The sequence below is a fragment of the Saimiri boliviensis genome, chromosome 5 (assembly GCF_048565385.1).
Source record: "Saimiri boliviensis isolate mSaiBol1 chromosome 5, mSaiBol1.pri, whole genome shotgun sequence".
In the NCBI taxonomy this organism is placed as follows: domain Eukaryota; kingdom Metazoa; phylum Chordata; class Mammalia; order Primates; family Cebidae; genus Saimiri; species Saimiri boliviensis.
The window spans coordinates 148,720,673-148,735,148 of NC_133453.1; the positions used below are offsets into that span (position 1 = coordinate 148,720,673).

At 56.9% G+C, this 14,476-nt stretch overlaps 7 non-coding genes across 7 annotated transcripts; all 7 read left to right on the forward strand.

The window, feature by feature from the left end:
- Positions 1-1,708: 1,708 nt before the first annotated feature.
- LOC141584730 (small nucleolar RNA SNORD115) lies at positions 1,709-1,789 on the forward strand. Its single transcript, XR_012517935.1, has one exon. It is a non-coding gene; the product is annotated as a small nucleolar RNA SNORD115 (small nucleolar RNA).
- Positions 1,790-3,545: 1,756 nt separating this feature from the next.
- On the forward strand, positions 3,546-3,626 carry LOC120368158 (small nucleolar RNA SNORD115). Its single transcript, XR_005582362.1, has one exon. It is a non-coding gene; the product is annotated as a small nucleolar RNA SNORD115 (small nucleolar RNA).
- Positions 3,627-5,379: 1,753 nt separating this feature from the next.
- LOC120368166 (small nucleolar RNA SNORD115) lies at positions 5,380-5,460 on the forward strand. Its single transcript, XR_005582370.1, has one exon. It is a non-coding gene; the product is annotated as a small nucleolar RNA SNORD115 (small nucleolar RNA).
- A 2,073-nt stretch (positions 5,461-7,533) lies between these two features.
- LOC120368174 (small nucleolar RNA SNORD115) lies at positions 7,534-7,614 on the forward strand. The gene has a single exon (XR_005582377.2). It is a non-coding gene; the product is annotated as a small nucleolar RNA SNORD115 (small nucleolar RNA).
- A 1,756-nt stretch (positions 7,615-9,370) lies between these two features.
- LOC120368171 (small nucleolar RNA SNORD115) lies at positions 9,371-9,451 on the forward strand. The gene has a single exon (XR_005582374.2). It is a non-coding gene; the product is annotated as a small nucleolar RNA SNORD115 (small nucleolar RNA).
- Positions 9,452-11,204: 1,753 nt separating this feature from the next.
- LOC120368162 (small nucleolar RNA SNORD115) lies at positions 11,205-11,285 on the forward strand. Its single transcript, XR_005582366.1, has one exon. It is a non-coding gene; the product is annotated as a small nucleolar RNA SNORD115 (small nucleolar RNA).
- A 2,073-nt stretch (positions 11,286-13,358) lies between these two features.
- LOC120368155 (small nucleolar RNA SNORD115) lies at positions 13,359-13,439 on the forward strand. Its single transcript, XR_005582360.1, has one exon. It is a non-coding gene; the product is annotated as a small nucleolar RNA SNORD115 (small nucleolar RNA).
- The last annotated feature ends 1,037 nt before the right edge of the window (positions 13,440-14,476 follow it).

The following is a 14,476-nucleotide window of genomic DNA, read 5'->3' on the forward strand; positions in this document are numbered from 1 at the left end:
CTCTGCAGGTCCATTGTGTTTTGGACTGAGACCTCAAGGCCCTGAACAGCATCTTGGGGGTGCCCCACACTGCCTCTGCTCCTTTGTGAGGCAGCCCAGTCTCACTACTTGGGCTTGGTGTGGACGCTCCCATTACTTGGGGACAGGGCACCTTGCTGGGTCTTTCCTGAGCCCCCATTCTCCCCTTGTCTTTCAGTGAGCTCTTCTGCCCACAGAGCCCCTGGCATTGAGCAGCATAGGTGAGTGGATCCTGCTGGGGTCACGGGCCATTAGTGAGGCTGTGTGGTTTTGCCAAGGGTTACCCCTCAGCCGCATGGGTTTCCTCCGGAGCTGACCTGAATCCCGGCCTGGGTGGGTCCTCCAGGAGCGAGGCTTCCTTGGGAATCAGACCCAAGGAGGATACCTTCCCTGAAAGGTCCAGGCAGTGAAGGGTTTTGTCAGACCCACGTGGGGCAGTGCCCCACTAAGACTCAGTGCTCAGGTCAGGCCTTTAGGATGGCCATGCCACATGAGAGTGGGCACAAGAGGTCCAGGGTGCCACAAGGACTGGGGGCTCTCCGACCCTGGGGAGGGGTGTGTGATTCAGCCCATGGGGTCATACTGCTGATTTTCAAGTATGACTCCAAACTCATGGCCCCGAATGGAACCAACCATATTAAGCAATGGGCCATCCCAGTGTTGCTAGTTTGAGGCAAGTGTGGGAGGGCACCATTACCCTGAGGTTGGCTCTGGACTAGCTCTGGCTGGTGCCTGATGGTGCTGAGAGTTTTGGACTTTGAGCCAAGGTTACAGCCCATGTCCCACTGGGGGTCCTCTCTTCCCTGTGGGTAAGTGACAGTGTTGTGTCCTCCTGAGTGGGAAGGCCTGCTGTGGAAGGACCTGTCCCAGAAATTTTCCATCGAGGCTGCTTCTGAGTCTTGGGGTCATCTCCATTGAGGTGGGGTCTCGGAAAGGATTAGACATCACGTGTCTCCTGATTGGCCGAGTGTGGCGTGCTCTGTGCGTGGGAGCTGTTGTATGGGGCAGGGTTGGGGACCTACCAGAGAGTCCCCAAGGCCCTTGGGTCCCGGGCTGCTATTTCTGGTGTGTTGTACAGCGGGCCCTGGTTGCTCGTCCTCCACACCCAGGGGCAGGCTGTGCAACTGCCAGTTTGGCAGCACCTGACATCCGGGTGAGCCTCCTTGGTTGGGCGTGAGATGCTAGGTGGCCCTGGCCCACACCAGGGGAACAGTACATCCATGGGGTCGTACAAGTGAACTTTCGTGGGCAGTTGAGGTGCTCAAGGTTCCTGCAGTAGGGCATAGCCAGGGCAACTTGCCCAAGCCCAGTGACCCGCCTGCCCTGTCCTTCCAGGGTTCAGTCGTGGGGAGGGCCGGGGCACCCCTATGTCCATGACATATCAAGGTTTCACATCACGTGGGTCCACGGTGGGAGAGTAGGCATGAGCAGGCACCTCCCCACCCCCTTCCCTGCATGGACGTGTCAGGTTCCATTTCGACACATGTCTACCTTCTGTCCTTTAGATGGTGAGACTAAAGGAAGACTTTCATTGGGCCGTGCTGGACCCTGGTAAGTGGCGGTCAGCCACGTGCCCAGCCCTTGTTGTGATGCTCAGGTCTTTCCTGGCGCCCTGGTGTCCAGCACTGAGCTTGGTGAACACATCTGGGTCCCGCCGGATGCATGTGTGGGGAGGGGGGTGCCCTGAGTTGGGTCAATGATGAGAACCTTATATTGTCTGAAGAGAGGTGATGACTTAAAAGTCATGCTCAATAGGATTACGCTGAGGCCCAGCCTAGATGTGAATTTTGAAAGGATGCTGGGATTTTTGGGTCGCCTGAAGGGCCATTGTGTTTTGGACTGGACCGCAAGGCCCTGAACAGCATCTTGGGGGTGCCCCACACTGCCTCTGCTCCTTTGTGAGGCAGCCCAGTCTCACTACTTGGGCTTGGTGTGGACGCTCCCATTACTTGGGGACAGGGCACCTTGCTGGGTCTTTCCTGAGCCCCCATTCTCCCCTTGTCTTTCAGTGAGCTCTTCTGCCCACAGAGCCCCTGGCATTGACAAGCACAGGTGAGTGGATCCTGCTGGGGTCATGGGCCATTAGCGAGGCTGTGTGGGCTAGCCACGGGGCACCCCTCAGCCACCAGGGTTTCCTCAGGAGCTGCCCTGAATCTCGTCCTGGGATGGGTCCTCCAGGAGGGAGGCTTCCTTGGCAGTTAGACCCAAGTGGGATACCTTCCCTGAAAGGTCCACTCAGTAAAGGGTTTTCGCAGCCCCACTCAGGGCAGTGCCCTGCTAAGACTCAGTGCTCAGGTCAGGCCTTTAGGACATCCACGCCACATGAGAGTGGGCACAAGGGGTCCAGGGTGCCACAAGGTTCGGGGACTGTCTGACACTGGGGAGGGGTGTGTGATTCAGCCCATGGGGTCATGCTGCTGATTTTCAAGGATGACTCCAAACCCATGGTCCCTAATGCGATGAAACATATTAAGCAATGGGCCATCCCCGTGGTGCCTGTTTGAGCGAAGTGTGGAACAGCATCGTTTCTGTGAGATTGGCTCTGGACTAGCTCTGGCTGGTGCCTGATGGTGCTTAGAGTTTTGAGCTTTGAGCCAAGGTTACAGCCCATGTCCCACTGGGGGTCCTCTCTTCCCTGTGGGTAAGTGGCAGTGTTGTATCCTCCTGAGTGGGAAGGCCTGCTCTGGAAGGACGTGTCCCAGAAATTTTCCATCCAGGCTGCTTCTGAGTCTTGGGGTCATCTCCAGTGGGGTGGGGTCTCGGAAATGATTAGACATCGAGTGTCCCCTGATTGGCCGAGTGTGGCGTGCTCTGTGCGTGGGAGCTGTTGTATGTGGCAGGGATAGGGATCCACCACAGAATCCACGAGGACATGGGGCCCCGGGCTGCGATTTCTGGTGTGTTGTACAGCGGGCCCTGGTTGCTCGTCCTCCACACCCAGGGGCAGGCTGTGCGACTGCCAGTTCGGCAGCACCTGACATCCGGGCCAGCCTCCTTGGTTGGGCGTGATTTGGTAGGTGGCCCTGGCTCACACCCAGGGGAACAGCACATCCCTGAGGTCATACAAGTGTACTCTTTGTGGTGTGTTGAGGTCCTCAAGGTACCTGCAGTAGGGCATAGCCAGGGCAACTTGCCCAAGCCCAGTGACCCGCCTGCCCTGTCCTTCCAGGGTTCAGTCGTGGGGAGGGCCGGGGCACCCCTATGTCCATGACATATCAAGGTTTCACATCACGTGGGTCCACGGTGGGAGAGTAGGCATGAGCAGGCACCTCCCCACCCCCTTCCCTGCATGGAGTTGTCAGGTTCCATTTTGACACATGTCCACCTTCTGTCCTTTAGATGGTGAGACTAAAGGAAGACTTTGATTGGGCCGTGCTGGACCTTGGTAAGTGGCGGTCAGCCTCGTGCCCAGCCCTTGTTGTAGTGATGCTCAGGTCTTTCCTGGCGCCCTGGTGTCCAGCACTGAGCTTGGTGAACACATCTGGGTCCCGCCGGATGCATGTGTGGGGAGGGGGCTGCCCTGAGTTGGGTCAATGATGAGAACCTTATGTTGTCTGAAGAGAGGTGATGACTTAAAAATCATGCTCAATAGGATTACGCTGAGGCCCAGCCTAATGAGAATTTTGAAAGGATGCTGGGATTTTCGGGTCCTCTGCAGGTCCATTGTGTTTTGGACTGAGACCTCAAGGCCCTGAACAGCATCTTGGGGGTGCCCCACACTGCCTCTGCTCCTTTGTGAGGCAGCCCAGTCTCACTACTTGGGCTTGGTGTGGACGCTCCCATTACTTGGGGACAGGGCACCTTGCTGGGTCTTTCCTGAGCCCCCATTCTCCCCTTGTCTTTCAGTGAGCTCTTCTGCCCACAGAGCCCCTGGCATTGAGCAGCATAGGTGAGTGGATCCTGCTGGGGTCACGGGCCATTAGCGAGGCTGTGTGGTTTTGCCAAGGGTTACCCCTCAGCCGCATGGGTTTCCTCCGGAGCTGACCTGAATCCCGGCCTGGGTGGGTCCTCCAGGAGCGAGGCTTCCTTGGGAATCAGACCCAAGGAGGATACCTTCCCTGAAAGGTCCAGGCAGTGAAGGGTTTTGTCAGACCCACGTGGGGCAGTGCCCCACTAAGACTCAGTGCTCAGGTCAGGCCTTTAGGATGGCCATGCCACATGAGAGTGGGCACAAGAGGTCCAGGGTGCCACAAGGACTGGGGGCTCTCCGACCCTGGGGAGGGGTGTGTGATTCAGCCCATGGGGTCATACTGCTGATTTTCAAGTATGACTCCAAACTCATGGCCCCGAATGGAACCAACCATATTAAGCAATGGGCCATCCCAGTGTTGCTAGTTTGAGGCAAGTGTGGGAGGGCACCATTACCCTGAGGTTGGCTCTGGACTAGCTCTGGCTGGTGCCTGATGGTGCTGAGAGTTTTGGACTTTGAGCCAAGGTTACAGCCCATGTCCCACTGGGGGTCCTCTCTTCCCTGTGGGTAAGTGACAGTGTTGTGTCCTCCTGAGTGGGAAGGCCTGCTGTGGAAGGACCTGTCCCAGAAATTTTCCATCGAGGCTGCTTCTGAGTCTTGGGGTCATCTCCATTGAGGTGGGGTCTCGGAAAGGATTAGACATCACGTGTCTCCTGATTGGCCGAGTGTGGCGTGCTCTGTGCGTGGGAGCTGTTGTATGGGGCAGGGTTGGGGACCTACCAGAGAGTCCCCAAGGCTCTTGGGCCCCGGGCTGCTATTTCTGGTGTGTTGTACAGCGGGCCCTGGTTGCTCGTCCTCCACACCCAGGGGCAGGCTGTGCAACTGCCAGTTTGGCAGCACCTGACATCCGGGTGAGCCTCCTTGGTTGGGCGTGAGATGCTAGGTGGCCCTGGCCCACACCAGGGGAACAGTACATCCATGGGGTCGTACAAGTGAACTTTCGTGGGCAGTTGAGGTGCTCAAGGTTCCTGCAGTAGGGCATAGCCAGGGCAACTTGCCCAAGCCCAGTGACCCGCCTGCCCTGTCCTTCCAGGGTTCAGTCGTGGGGAGGGCCGGGGCACCCCTATGTCCATGACATATCAAGGTTTCACATCACGTGGGTCCACGGTGGGAGAGTAGGCATGAGCAGGCACCTCCCCACCCCCTTCCCTGCATGGACGTGTCAGGTTCCATTTCGACACATGTCTACCTTCTGTCCTTTAGATGGTGAGACTAAAGGAAGACTTTCATTGGGCCGTGCTGGACCCTGGTAAGTGGTGGTCAGCCACGTGCCCAGCCCTTGTTGTAGTGATGCTCAGGTCTTTCCTGGCGCCCTGGTGTCCAGCACTGAGCTTGGTGAACACATCTGGGTCCCGCCGGATGCATGTGTGGGGCGGGGGGTGCCCTGAGTTGGGTCAATGATGAGAACCTTATATTGTCTGAAGAGAGGTGATGACTTAAAAGTCATGCTCAATAGGATTACGCTGAGGCCCAGCCTAATGAGAATTTTCAAATGATGCTGGTATTTTCAGGTCCCCTGCCGGGCCATTGTGTTTTGGACTGAGACCTCAAGGCCCTGCACAGCATCTTGGGTGTGCCCCACACTGTCTCTGCTCCTTTGTGAGGCAGCCCAGTCTCACTACTTGGGCTTGGTGTGGACACTCCCATTACTTGGGGACAGGGCACCTTGCTGGGTCTTTCCTGAGCCCCGACTCTCCCCTTGTCTTTCAGTGAGCTCTTCTGCCCACAGAGCCCCTGGCATTGACAAACACAGGTGAGTGGATCCTGCTGGGGTCATGGGCCATTAGCGAGGCTGTGTGGGCTAGCCAAGGGGCACCCCTCAGCCACCAGGGTTTCCTCAGGAGCTGCCCTGAATCTCGTCCTGGGATGGGTCCTCCAGGAGGGAGGCTTCCTTGGCAGTTAGACCCAAGTGGGATACCTTCCCTGAAAGGTCCACTCAGTAAAGGGATTTCGCAGCCCCACTCAGGGCAGTGCCCCGCTAAGACTCAGTGCTCAGGTCAGGCCTTTAGGACGTCCACGCCACATGAGAGTGGGCACAAGGGGTCCAGGGTGCCACAAGGTTCGGGGACTGTCTGACACTGGGGAGGGGTGTGTGATTCAGCCCATGGGGTCATGCTGCTGATTTTCAAGGATGACTCCAAACCCATGGTCCCTAATGCGATGAAACATATTAAGCAATGGGCCATCCCCGTGGTGTCTGTTTGAGCGAAGTGTGGAACAGCACCGTTTCTGTGAGATTGGCTCTGGACTAGCTCTGGCTGGTGCCTGATGGTGCTTAGAGTTTTGAGCTTTGAGCCAAGGTTACAGCCCATGTCCCACTGGGGGTCCTCTCTTCCCTGTGGGTAAGTGGCAGTGTTGTATCCTCCTGAGTGGGAAGGCCTGCTCTGGAAGGACGTGTCCCAGAAATTTTCCGTCCAGGCTGCTTCTGAGTCTTGGGGTCATCTCCAATGGGGTGGCGTCTAGGAAAAGATTAGACATCAAGTGTCCCCTGATTGGCCGAGTGTGGCCTGCTCTGTGCGTGGGAGCTGTTGTATGTGGCAGGGATAGGGATCCACCACAGAATCCACGAGGACATGGGGCCCCGGGCTGCGATTTCTGGTGTGTTGTACAGCGGGCCCTGGTTGCTCGTCCTCCACACCCAGGGGCAGGCTGTGCGACTGCCAGTTCGGCAGCACCTGACATCCGGGCCAGCCTCCTTGGTTGGGTGTGAGATGGTAGGTGGCCCTGGCTCACACCCAGGGGAACAGCACATCCCTGAGGTCATACAAGTGTACTTTTTGTGGTGTGTTGAGGTCCTCAAGGTACCTGCAGTAGGGCATAGCCAGGGCAACTTGCCCAAGCCCAGTGACCCACCTGCCCTGTTATTCCAGGGTTTAGTCGTAGGAAGGGCTGGGGCTTCCCTACGTCCATGACATGTCAAGGTTTCACATTACATGGGTCCACGGTGGGAGAGTAGGCATGAGCAGGCACCTCCCCACCCCCTTCCCTGCATGGAGGTGTGAGGTTCCATATCGACACATGTCCACCATCTGTCCTCTAGATGGTGAGACAAAAGGAAGACTTTTTTTTTTTTTTTTTTTTTTTTGGGACGGAGTTTTGCTCTTGTTACCCAGGCTGGAGTGCAATGGGACGATCTCGACTCACCGCAACCTCCGCCTCCTGGGTTCTGGCAGTTCTCCTGTCTCAGCCTCCTGAGTAGCTGGGATTATAGGCATGCACCACCATGCCCCCTAACTTTTTGTATTTTTAGTAGAGACAGGGTTTCACCATGTTGGCCAGGATGGTCTCGATCTCTCCACCTCGTGACCCACCCGCCTCGGCCTCCCAAAGTGCTGGGATTACAGGCTTGAGCCACCGCACCCGGCCCTAAAGGAAGACTTTCATTGGGCCCTGCTGGAATTTGGTGAGTGGCTGTCAGCCACGTGCCCAGCCCTTGCTGTGCTGAAGCTCAGGCCTCTCCTGGCGCCCTGGTGTCCTGCATTGAGCTTGGTGAGCATATCTGGGTCCCGCTGGATGCATGTGTGGGGAGGGGGGTGCCCTGGGTTGGGTCAATGATGAGAACCTTATGTTGTCTGAAGAGAGGTGATGACTTAAAAATCATGCTCAATAGGATTACGCTGAGGCCCAGCCTAGATGTGAATTTTGAAAGGATGCTGGGATTTTCGGGTCGCCTGAAGGGCCATTGTGTTTTGGACTGGACCGCAAGGCCCTGAACAGCATCTTGGGGGTGCCCCACACTGCCTCTGCTCCTTTGTGAGGCAGCCCAGTCTCACTACTTGGGCTTGGTGTGGACGCTCCCATTACTTGGGGACAGGGCACCTTGCTGGGTCTTTCCTGAGCCCCCATTCTCCCCTTGTCTTTCAGTGAGCTCTTCTGCCCACAGAGCCCCTGGCATTGACAAGCACAGGTGAGTGGATCCTGCTGGGGTCATGGGCCATTAGCGAGGCTGTGTGGGCTAGCCACGGGGCACCCCTCAGCCACCAGGGTTTCCTCAGGAGCTGCCCTGAATCTCGTCCTGGGATGGGTCCTCCAGGAGGGAGGCTTCCTTGGCAGTTAGACCCAAGTGGGATACCTTCCCTGAAAGGTCCACTCAGTAAAGGGTTTTCGCAGCCCCACTCAGGGCAGTGCCCTGCTAAGACTCAGTGCTCAGGTCAGGCCTTTAGGACATCCACGCCACATGAGAGTGGGCACAAGGGGTCCAGGGTGCCACAAGGTTCGGGGACTGTCTGACACTGGGGAGGGGTGTGTGATTCAGCCCATGGGGTCATGCTGCTGATTTTCAAGGATGACTCCAAACCCATGGTCCCTAATGCGATGAAACATATTAAGCAATGGGCCATCCCCGTGGTGCCTGTTTGAGCGAAGTGTGGAACAGCATCGTTTCTGTGAGATTGGCTCTGGACTAGCTCTGGCTGGTGCCTGATGGTGCTTAGAGTTTTGAGCTTTGAGCCAAGGTTACAGACCATGTCCCACTGGGGGTCCTCTCTTCCCTGTGGGTAAGTGGCAGTGTTGTATCCTCCTGAGTGGGAAGGCCTGCTCTGGAAGGACGTGTCCCAGAAATTTTCCATCCAGGCTGCTTCTGAGTCTTGGGGTCATCTCCAGTGGGGTGGGGTCTCGGAAATGATTAGACATCGAGTGTCCCCTGATTGGCCGAGTGTGGCGTGCTCTGTGCGTGGGAGCTGTTGTATGTGGCAGGGATAGGGATCCACCACAGAATCCACGAGGACATGGGGCCCCGGGCTGCGATTTCTGGTGTGTTGTACAGCGGGCCCTGGTTGCTCGTCCTCCACACCCAGGGGCAGGCTGTGCGACTGCCAGTTCGGCAGCACCTGACATCCGGGCCAGCCTCCTTGGTTGGGCGTGATTTGGTAGGTGGCCCTGGCTCACACCCAGGGGAACAGCACATCCCTGAGGTCATACAAGTGTACTCTTTGTGGTGTGTTGAGGTCCTCAAGGTACCTGCAGTAGGGCATAGCCAGGGCAACTTGCCCAAGCCCAGTGACCCGCCTGCCCTGTCCTTCCAGGGTTCAGTCGTGGGGAGGGCCGGGGCACCCCTATGTCCATGACATATCAAGGTTTCACATCACGTGGGTCCACGGTGGGAGAGTAGGCATGAGCAGGCACCTCCCCACCCCCTTCCCTGCATGGAGTTGTCAGGTTCCATTTTGACACATGTCCACCTTCTGTCCTTTAGATGGTGAGACTAAAGGAAGACTTTGATTGGGCCGTGCTGGACCTTGGTAAGTGGCGGTCAGCCTCGTGCCCAGCCCTTGTTGTAGTGATGCTCAGGTCTTTCCTGGCGCCCTGGTGTCCAGCACTGAGCTTGGTGAACACATCTGGGTCCCGCCGGATGCATGTGTGGGGAGGGGGCTGCCCTGAGTTGGGTCAATGATGAGAACCTTATGTTGTCTGAAGAGAGGTGATGACTTAAAAATCATGCTCAATAGGATTACGCTGAGGCCCAGCCTAATGAGAATTTTGAAAGGATGCTGGGATTTTCGGGTCCTCTGCAGGTCCATTGTGTTTTGGACTGAGACCTCAAGGCCCTGAACAGCATCTTGGGGGTGCCCCACACTGCCTCTGCTCCTTTGTGAGGCAGCCCAGTCTCACTACTTGGGCTTGGTGTGGACGCTCCCATTACTTGGGGACAGGGCACCTTGCTGGGTCTTTCCTGAGCCCCCATTCTCCCCTTGTCTTTCAGTGAGCTCTTCTGCCCACAGAGCCCCTGGCATTGACCAGCATAGGTGAGTGGATCCTGCTGGGGTCACGGGCCATTAGTGAGGCTGTGTGGTTTTGCCAAGGGTTACCCCTCAGCCGCATGGGTTTCCTCCGGAGCTGACCTGAATCCCGGCCTGGGTGGGTCCTCCAGGAGCGAGGCTTCCTTGGGAATCAGACCCAAGGAGGATACCTTCCCTGAAAGGTCCAGGCAGTGAAGGGTTTTGTCAGACCCACGTGGGGCAGTGCCCCACTAAGACTCAGTGCTCAGGTCAGGCCTTTAGGATGGCCATGCCACATGAGAGTGGGCACAAGAGGTCCAGGGTGCCACAAGGACTGGGGGCTCTCCGACCCTGGGGAGGGGTGTGTGATTCAGCCCATGGGGTCATACTGCTGATTTTCAAGTATGACTCCAAACTCATGGCCCCGAATGGAACCAACCATATTAAGCAATGGGCCATCCCAGTGTTGCTAGTTTGAGGCAAGTGTGGGAGGGCACCATTACCCTGAGGTTGGCTCTGGACTAGCTCTGGCTGGTGCCTGATGGTGCTGAGAGTTTTGGGCTTTGAGCCAAGGTTACAGCCCATGTCCCACTGGGGGTCCTCTCTTCCCTGTGGGTAAGTGACAGTGTTGTGTCCTCCTGAGTGGGAAGGCCTGCTGTGGAAGGACCTGTCCCAGAAATTTTCCATCGAGGCTGCTTCTGAGTCTTGGGGTCATCTCCATTGAGGTGGGGTCTCGGAAAGGATTAGACATCACGTGTCTCCTGATTGGCCGAGTGTGGCGTGCTCTGTGCGTGGGAGCTGTTGTATGGGGCAGGGTTGGGGACCTACCAGAGAGTCCCCAAGGCTCTTGGGCCCCGGGCTGCTATTTCTGGTGTGTTGTACAGCGGGCCCTGGTTGCTCGTCCTCCACACCCAGGGGCAGGCTGTGCAACTGCCAGTTTGGCAGCACCTGACATCCGGGTGAGCCTCCTTGGTTGGGCGTGAGATGCTAGGTGGCCCTGGCCCACACCAGGGGAACAGTACATCCATGGGGTCGTACAAGTGAACTTTCGTGGGCAGTTGAGGTGCTCAAGGTTCCTGCAGTAGGGCATAGCCAGGGCAACTTGCCCAAGCCCAGTGACCCGCCTGCCCTGTCCTTCCAGGGTTCAGTCGTGGGGAGGGCCGGGGCACCCCTATGTCCATGACATATCAAGGTTTCACATCACGTGGGTCCACGGTGGGAGAGTAGGCATGAGCAGGCACCTCCCCACCCCCTTCCCTGCATGGACGTGTCAGGTTCCATTTCGACACATGTCTACCTTCTGTCCTTTAGATGGTGAGACTAAAGGAAGACTTTCATTGGGCCGTGCTGGACCCTGGTAAGTGGTGGTCAGCCACGTGCCCAGCCCTTGTTGTAGTGATGCTCAGGTCTTTCCTGGCGCCCTGGTGTCCAGCACTGAGCTTGGTGAACACATCTGGGTCCCGCCGGATGCATGTGTGGGGCGGGGGGTGCCCTGAGTTGGGTCAATGATGAGAACCTTATATTGTCTGAAGAGAGGTGATGACTTAAAAGTCATGCTCAATAGGATTACGCTGAGGCCCAGCCTAATGAGAATTTTCAAATGATGCTGGTATTTTCAGGTCCCCTGCCGGGCCATTGTGTTTTGGACTGAGACCTCAAGGCCCTGCACAGCATCTTGGGTGTGCCCCACACTGTCTCTGCTCCTTTGTGAGGCAGCCCAGTCTCACTACTTGGGCTTGGTGTGGACACTCCCATTACTTGGGGACAGGGCACCTTGCTGGGTCTTTCCTGAGCCCCGACTCTCCCCTTGTCTTTCAGTGAGCTCTTCTGCCCACAGAGCCCCTGGCATTGACAAGCACAGGTGAGTGGATCCTGCTGGGGTCATGGGCCATTAGCGAGGCTGTGTGGGCTAGCCAAGGGGCACCCCTCAGCCACCAGGGTTTCCTCAGGAGCTGCCCTGAATCTCGTCCTGGGATGGGTCCTCCAGGAGGGAGGCTTCCTTGGCAGTTAGACCCAAGTGGGATACCTTCCCTGAAAGGTCCACTCAGTAAAGGGTTTTCGCAGCCCCACTCAGGGCAGTGCCCCGCTAAGACTCAGTGCTCAGGTCAGGCCTTTAGGACGTCCACGCCACATGAGAGTGGGCACAAGGGGTCCAGGGTGCCACAAGGTTCGGGGACTGTCTGACACTGGGGAGGGGTGTGTGATTCAGCCCATGGGGTCATGCTGCTGATTTTCAAGGATGACTCCAAACCCATGGTCCCTAATGCGATGAAACATATTAAGCAATGGGCCATCCCCGTGGTGTCTGTTTGAGCGAAGTGTGGAACAGCACCGTTTCTGTGAGATTGGCTCTGGACTAGCTCTGGCTGGTGCCTGATGGTGCTTAGAGTTTTGAGCTTTGAGCCAAGGTTACAGCCCATGTCCCACTGGGGGTCCTCTCTTCCCTGTGGGTAAGTGGCAGTGTTGTATCCTCCTGAGTGGGAAGGCCTGCTCTGGAAGGACGTGTCCCAGAAATTTTCCGTCCAGGCTGCTTCTGAGTCTTGGGGTCATCTCCAATGGGGTGGCGTCTAGGAAAAGATTAGACATCAAGTGTCCCCTGATTGGCCGAGTGTGGCCTGCTCTGTGCGTGGGAGCTGTTGTATGTGGCAGGGATAGGGATCCACCACAGAATCCACGAGGACATGGGGCCCCGGGCTGCGATTTCTGGTGTGTTGTACAGCGGGCCCTGGTTGCTCGTCCTCCACACCCAGGGGCAGGCTGTGCGACTGCCAGTTCGGCAGCACCTGACATCCGGGCCAGCCTCCTTGGTTGGGTGTGAGATGGTAGGTGGCCCTGGCTCACACCCAGGGGAACAGCACATCCCTGAGGTCATACAAGTGTACTTTTTGTGGTGTGTTGAGGTCCTCAAGGTACCTGCAGTAGGGCATAGCCAGGGCAACTTGCCCAAGCCCAGTGACCCACCTGCCCTGTTATTCCAGGGTTTAGTCGTAGGAAGGGCTGGGGCTTCCCTACGTCCATGACATGTCAAGGTTTCACATTACATGGGTCCACGGTGGGAGAGTAGGCATGAGCAGGCACCTCCCCACCCCCTTCCCTGCATGGAGGTGTGAGGTTCCATATCGACACATGTCCACCATCTGTCCTCTAGATGGTGAGACAAAAGGAAGACTTTTTTTTTTTTTTTTTTTTTTTTGGGACGGAGTTTTGCTCTTGTTACCCAGGCTGGAGTGCAATGGGACGATCTCGACTCACCGCAACCTCCGCCTCCTGGGTTCTGGCAGTTCTCCTGTCTCAGCCTCCTGAGTAGCTGGGATTATAGGCATGCACCACCATGCCCCCTAACTTTTTGTATTTTTAGTAGAGACAGGGTTTCACCATGTTGGCCAGGATGGTCTCGATCTCTCCACCTCGTGACCCACCCGCCTCGGCCTCCCAAAGTGCTGGGATTACAGGCTTGAGCCACCGCACCCGGCCCTAAAGGAAGACTTTCATTGGGCCCTGCTGGAATTTGGTGAGTGGCTGTCAGCCACGTGCCCAGCCCTTGCTGTGCTGAAGCTCAGGCCTCTCCTGGCGCCCTGGTGTCCTGCATTGAGCTTGGTGAGCATATCTGGGTCCCGCTGGATGCATGTGTGGGGAGGGGGGTGCCCTGGGTTGGGTCAATGATGAGAACCTTATGTTGTCTGAAGAGAGGTGATGACTTAAAAATCATGCTCAATAGGATTACGCTGAGGCCCAGCCTAGATGTGAATTTTGAAAGGATGCTGGGATTTTCGGGTCGCCTGAAGGGCCATTGTGTTTTGGACTGGACCGCAAGGCCCTGAACAGCATCTTGGGGGTGCCCCACACTGCCTCTGCTCCTTTGTGAGGCAGCCCAGTCTCACTACTTGGGCTTGGTGTGGACGCTCCCATTACTTGGGGACAGGGCACCTTGCTGGGTCTTTCCTGAGCCCCCATTCTCCCCTTGTCTTTCAGTGAGCTCTTCTGCCCACAGAGCCCCTGGCATTGACAAGCACAGGTGAGTGGATCCTGCTGGGGTCATAGGCCATTAGCGAGGCTGTGTGGGCTAGCCAAGGGGCACCCCTCAGCCACCAGGGTTTCCTCAGGAGCTGCCCTGAATCTCGTCCTGGGATGGGTCCTCCAGGAGGGAGGCTTCCTTGGCAGTTAGACCCAAGTGGGATACCTTCCCTGAAAGGTCCACTCAGTAAAGGGTTTTCGCAGCCCCACTCAGGGCAGTGCCCCGCTAAGACTCAGTGCTCAGGTCAGGCCTTTAGGACGTCCACGCCACATGAGAGTGGGCACAAGGGGTCCAGGGTGCCACAAGGTTCGGGGACTGTCTGACACTGAGGAGGGGTGTGTGATTCAGCCCATGGGGTCATGCTGCTGATTTTCAAGGATGACTCCAAACCCATGGTCCCTAATGCGATGAAACATATTAAGCAATGGGCCATCCCCGTGGTGTCTGTTTGAGCGAAGTGTGGAACAGCACCGTTTCTGTGAGATTGGCTCTGGACTAGCTCTGGCTGGTGCCTGATGGTGCTTAGAGTTTTGAGCTTTGAGCCAAGGTTACAGCCCATGTCCCACTGGGGGTCCTCTCTTCCCTGTGGGTAAGTGGCAGTGTTGTATCCTCCTGAGTGGGAAGGCCTGCTCTGGAAGGACGTGTCCCAGAAATTTTCCGTCCAGGCTGCTTCTGAGTCTTGGGGTCATCTCCAATGGGGTGGCGTCTAGGAAAAGATTAGACATCAAGTGTCCCCTGATTGGCCGAGTGTGGCCT